General features: G+C 40.5%; 1 long non-coding RNA gene across 4 annotated transcripts; it reads right to left on the reverse strand.

Annotated features, from left to right (window-relative positions):
* Positions 1–812: 812 nt before the first annotated feature.
* On the reverse strand, positions 813–3,198 carry LOC123089881 (uncharacterized). 4 transcript variants are annotated; one of them, XR_006442408.1, is made up of 4 exons: positions 3,007–3,198; positions 2,585–2,771; positions 1,325–1,449; positions 813–1,123 (listed from the first exon to the last, which is right to left on the reverse strand). It is a non-coding gene; the product is annotated as an uncharacterized lncRNA (long non-coding RNA). The 4 variants fall into 4 exon arrangements; XR_006442409.1 differs by having other exon boundaries at positions 1,325–2,474; positions 3,007–3,154; XR_006442407.1 differs by lacking the exon at positions 3,007–3,198 and having other exon boundaries at positions 1,325–2,474; positions 2,585–2,982.
* Positions 3,199–5,354: the final 2,156 nt, after the last annotated feature.

A 5,354-nucleotide genomic window follows, 5' to 3' on the forward strand; every position in this document is an offset into this window, starting at 1 on the left:
CATTCCATGGAGATGTTAGGTTCATAAGGAGTTTTAGAGAATAAATTATTCAAATATTGATCTAGAATAAGAAATTATAATATTGGTAAACCATGTACACGTAAGTTCTTATGTGGAATGTATCAAAATGATTACTTGGTGCCAACTATATCGATAACTATTACCAACATATTGTGGAGACAATAAATTATTGAATCAATGTAATTTATATCACTTGCTTAATTATTTGATACATAGAGATTATTAGGTGATCACATGTTTGCATTGAATGGGAAGTAAAATTTTAACAATGGGTATCTGGTTGAAAAAAAATTATGCAGCAGCAAGGCACTCTAATCCTTCCATCTGTATCTTCCGCCTTGGTTGTGTCAACATTAACACTATACCAAGAGATGGATCGGTATTATGCATACCTGAAGACTAAGGAACCAACCAAGTTATCAAAGCATTATCTATGTCAAATCTACCCACATTATAAATGTCCACTTGTCCCATACAATTGTGATAATGCTTTTTAGGAAAAGGAGAATGGTCGCGAACAGTGGACCGAAACTCCATTCTCTCCTACATTGCCTAGGAAAGGCAACCCAAGATAATGAGGTGATATGATACAAAGCACTACATGCTATTGTTCAAGTTAAAACTAAATATTCAGTCAATGTCAGAAAGAAGATACATTTATATTGCACTATATATGAAATATTGTGCATAAGCGGAAAAATATAAAAAGTAGTTCTATGATCACTAATAATTTTATCGGCAAGAGACAATAAATATATCATGCAAATTATATAGAACTTCCCTTTGCTCTCTTTGGCTCATTTGACGAATATTCATCTTGGTAAACTTTGTAGATTACAAAAATCTACATATTGTTGCAACATAATCTCCTATTACTGGTACAAAACTACATAAATATATTGCATTAGTTGCTCTATTTACCTTCTGTCTGTGCTAACAAAATATATAATATAGTAGTCAATAGTTTGAACAACGGTTTGAAATGTTTTTACATAGTTGAGAAAATCAAGGCTTTAATATATGTCCCTTAAGAAACTGGAAGAAAGAACACTACATCCTTCCGTTAAAGTTTGATTGTTCTGATGTAGATTGGAACCAATTCCTGAAGCATAACAAAAAATTTAGTGTCAATGCTAGCAACAAATTCATAAATCTAAAGGTACACACAAATTATGATCATGCAGAAGTGATATTGTTGTGCCCCTAACAAACCAAGAACAAACTGAAGCAACATCAATAATCGTGAATTAAATTTGATTCCAGCAAGCACAAAGAGGTGCAGAGCACTGATACTTGATCACACCTTTTTACTCTTTGTTGAATATTATTCTCTCTCTCTCTAGCAATTTCATCATGGAGATTAATGTCATTATGAATCCATGTCCTCCAGCTCCAGCTCTTGCTTATTAAAAAAATATAGCAGAGTTCCTACGGGGGAAGGGAGACAATGTAAGCCGATCAGAAACAATCCAGCAGGGCATACCTAGACATTTATAAACTATTGTCTTAGCTGCAACTCCTGTGTGTAGCCACTCCAGTAGCATACATTTGTCAATTATAAACAGACTGAAAAAGTGGAAATATTAATCTAGAAAAAGATAATTCACCAATCGGTAAGAAATATAAAACACCACTCCATGTTTTACTTTTCAATTTGGTTGTTTGGCTTCGGAGTGTTGATCGTAGCAGAAACAAATGATCGGATCAAAGTCTATATGTTGAAGTAATATGCTGCTTCTAAAACTCGTGATTTGGAAATATTTAGAACTTCTGTTATCTATGGATCATCTTAACGAATGTCCATCTTGGCTACCTTTTTAGAATACAAAAATCTGCACAATAATGCATAAGAAACTACTATTAATTTTTTTACTCTTCTTGCTGTTATGAATAGATACTACAACTACAAAACTATATAAATCTATTGCATTGGTCATTCCTTTACTTTCTTTTTGTGGTAACAAATATAATATATTAATAAATAATTTGAACACTTCTGTGAAACGTTTTGGTATGGTATAGCAAATGATGGCACTCATATATATTGCTGAAAGAAAGAAAAATACCTCCTTCCTTATTGTTCCAAAGCAAATTTGGTACCAATTCATCTAGCATAACAACAATTTGTATGCAATGTCAACTGTACATCAATAAATTTGGAGGTACAAACAAATTTCGATCCTGGTTAAACATGTTCCCGTACAAACCAAGAACGTACTGAAACAACATGAATAGTCACTAATTGAGTTTCATTGATGCAAGCAGAGTGGTGGATTTCACCTACACTTGATCGCACCTTGTTAGTCTTTGCAGAATACTATTTTATATCTCAAGCACTTTCATCATTTAGATTACTGTCAGTATGTATCCCTGTCGTCAAGGTGTAGCTCATAGTTGCTAGGAACGCGGAACTACGCGGAACGACGTAGTGTCACCCGACACGGGTCGTCGACCTGGATCAAGGGTGGGGTTGAGACGGGGAACATCGAGGATCGTTGGCTGGAACGCGACACAGTTTTTTGGGTATCGATCCCAATTGATGACCCGTGAACAGAAAACTTACCAGGTAGCAATGGCGTCTGCCCTTTGTGTCTCGCAAAGAAAGGATTAACGCTGAATCTCAGTTCTTATGGGAAGCATCATGCAAACATGCGCCGCCGGAACTGCATGCACTCCCGAGTCACCAAGAAAACCAGAGCCGTCAGACTGCGGCAGTCTCGTACTGTGGCCAATCTTCCCTGGCACCTCAGCTAGATGCAAATCAGGAGGAAGAAAAGCGTGATTTTGGTAGGAGCCCGAGTAACTTGTGGCTACATTAAATTCTTTTCAGCGGCATGTATTTCGGTGTTCCACGTTTTGTGACAACCTTCCTATGAAGTTATGGAATTTAATAATTCTATCCCCTGAAATTTCTAACGCGATGCTTACCTTCCATGTAATCTGAAAAAATACATAATTAAAGAACCAGATCAAGAGAAAACTGACCAGAAGGATAAGGGAGATGCCATCACGTCTCAATTGTTCGATGGCACAACTTGTTGTCATGTTTGATTTGATGCCATCTGACTGCACGACACTGGGATGAAAAGTGGTTCATAGGGAAAATCTAGCGATGGGGATAGTCAATTAGTCCATGAAGAAAGGCTGCGTGGAGATAGAGATTCTATGAAGATAAACCATGTAGCTTTGTGCGGGCCTACAAAATTAGTTTTTTTTTCTCAATATAGATTAGATATTTTTGGGACTAAATGTGGAGCCTCCTGCGGCCCCCAAAAACTATTTTTTTCAAAAAAAATCAGTTTCGGTCCTATTTTTTTTTCTCTGGATTAAAGATTAGATCTACACCGTAATAATTCGGTCCCACTTGATTAACGGTTCATAATTACTGATTAACCTGGGAATTTTTAGGGAGTCACAAATTAGTATAGGTATAGATATTATCAAGGAGTTTTGTAGCTTCTCCTAAGGTGATTTCCATAAACGTGCCTCCCGCGGCCGAATCTAAAAGATTTCTAGAAGCAAAATTTAATACGGCATAAAATTTTTGTATGATCATCCTTAAATTCAAACGATGAGTAGGACAATTGTGAATCATCAATTTCATTCTTTCCCAAGATTGGGCAAAATGCTCGTGATCAAGTTATTTAAAATTCATAATATCGTTCCTAAGAGAGATGTTCTTAGCGGGAGGAAAGTACTTAGAGATAAAAGCATCTTTGCACTTATTCCATGAATCGATACAATTCTTAGGCAAAGACGAAAACCAAACTTTAGCACGATCTCTAAGTGAAAACAGAAACAACTTCAATTTAACAATATCATTATCCATATCTTTCTTCTTTTGCATCTCACACAAATCAACAAAGTTGTTTAGATGGGTAGCGGCATCTTCACTAGGAAGGTCGGAGAATTGATCTTTCATAACGAGATTCAGCAAAGCAGTATTGATTTCACAAGACTCAACATCATTAAGAGGAGCAATCGGAGTACTAAGGAAATCATTATTATTGGTATTGGAGAAATAACACAATTTGGTATTATCTTGCGCCATCACGACAAGTAATCCAACACACAAGCAAACAAAAAGGCAAGCGAAAGAGAGAGGAGATTGGGAAAGAGAGGGCGAATAAAACGGCAAGGGTGAAGTGGGGGAGAAGAAAACGAGAGGCAAATGGCAAATAATGTAAATGCGAGGGAGATGAGTTTGTGATGGGTACTTGGTATGTCTTGACTTGAGCGAAGACCTCCCCGGCAACGGCGCTAGTGTAACACCCCAGATTCGATGCGCCAGGTGTCTGCCAGTTATTCGCCGTCATTGCCATGTCATTTGCTTGCGTGTTGCATTTTATCATGTCATCATGTGCATCTCATTTTGCATTCGTGTTCGTCTCATGCATCCAAGCATTTTCCCCGTTGTCCATTTTGCAATCCGACACTCCTATGTCCTCCGGCGTCCCCCTTTTGTCTCTTGTTGTGAGCGGGTGTTAAACATTCTAGGAATGGGTCGTGATTTGCCAAGCGGCCTTGGTACATCACCGGTAGACCGCCTGTGAAGTTTCGTGCCATTTGGAGTACGTTTGATACTCCAACGGTTAACCGGGGAACCGTAAAGGCCTCTTTTGTGTGCAGCCCCACATCCATCCAAAGTGGCCCAATAACCCATCCAAACCCCCTCCATTCTCTCGGTCGTTCGATCACGATCGTGTGGGCGAAAACTGTACCTCATTTGGACTCTCCTAGCTCCCTCTACCTATATAAACACCCATTCCCCCGAATTTTCGGATGAATCCTACCCTAACCCTAGATCAAATCCCCTCCACGCCACCGGACATGTCCGACCTGCCGCCGGACGTCCACCGCCACCGCTCCCGGCCAATCCGGGCACGCCATGTGGTGTTCCACCGCCCCTGCCGCCGTCCTGCCGCCCCGTCACCGGAACGGCCTACCCCGCCGCCGCCGTCCTTGCCCCGATCCAGGCGGGATCGGGAGGTGGATGACGAGCGCGTCGCCCGCCTGCCTTGCCCGCGTGGGCCCCGCCCTGGCCCAGCGCGCACCGCGGCCCAGCTCGTCGCGGCCTCTGCTGCAGCCCACCTCCACGCCGACCTGGGCCAGGGCCATGGGTGAGCTACCCTCAAAAACCCGCCCGTGCGCATTTTATCTATTCTACGCTCACCTGTTTTTTTGCCAAGTACCTTAGTCTGTGACATTTTGTTCCCATGTTCATCGCACCATAACCCCTCATCCGTAGCTTCGTTTTGCGTGCATGATAAATCAAAATGTTCACCATGAGGTGCTCTTCATTTCATTCCATTATGCCATGTTTGTTTGATTCC

The sequence above is a fragment of the Triticum aestivum genome, chromosome 1B, assembly GCF_018294505.1.
Source record: "Triticum aestivum cultivar Chinese Spring chromosome 1B, IWGSC CS RefSeq v2.1, whole genome shotgun sequence".
NCBI classification, from domain to species: Eukaryota; Viridiplantae; Streptophyta; class Magnoliopsida; order Poales; family Poaceae; genus Triticum; species Triticum aestivum.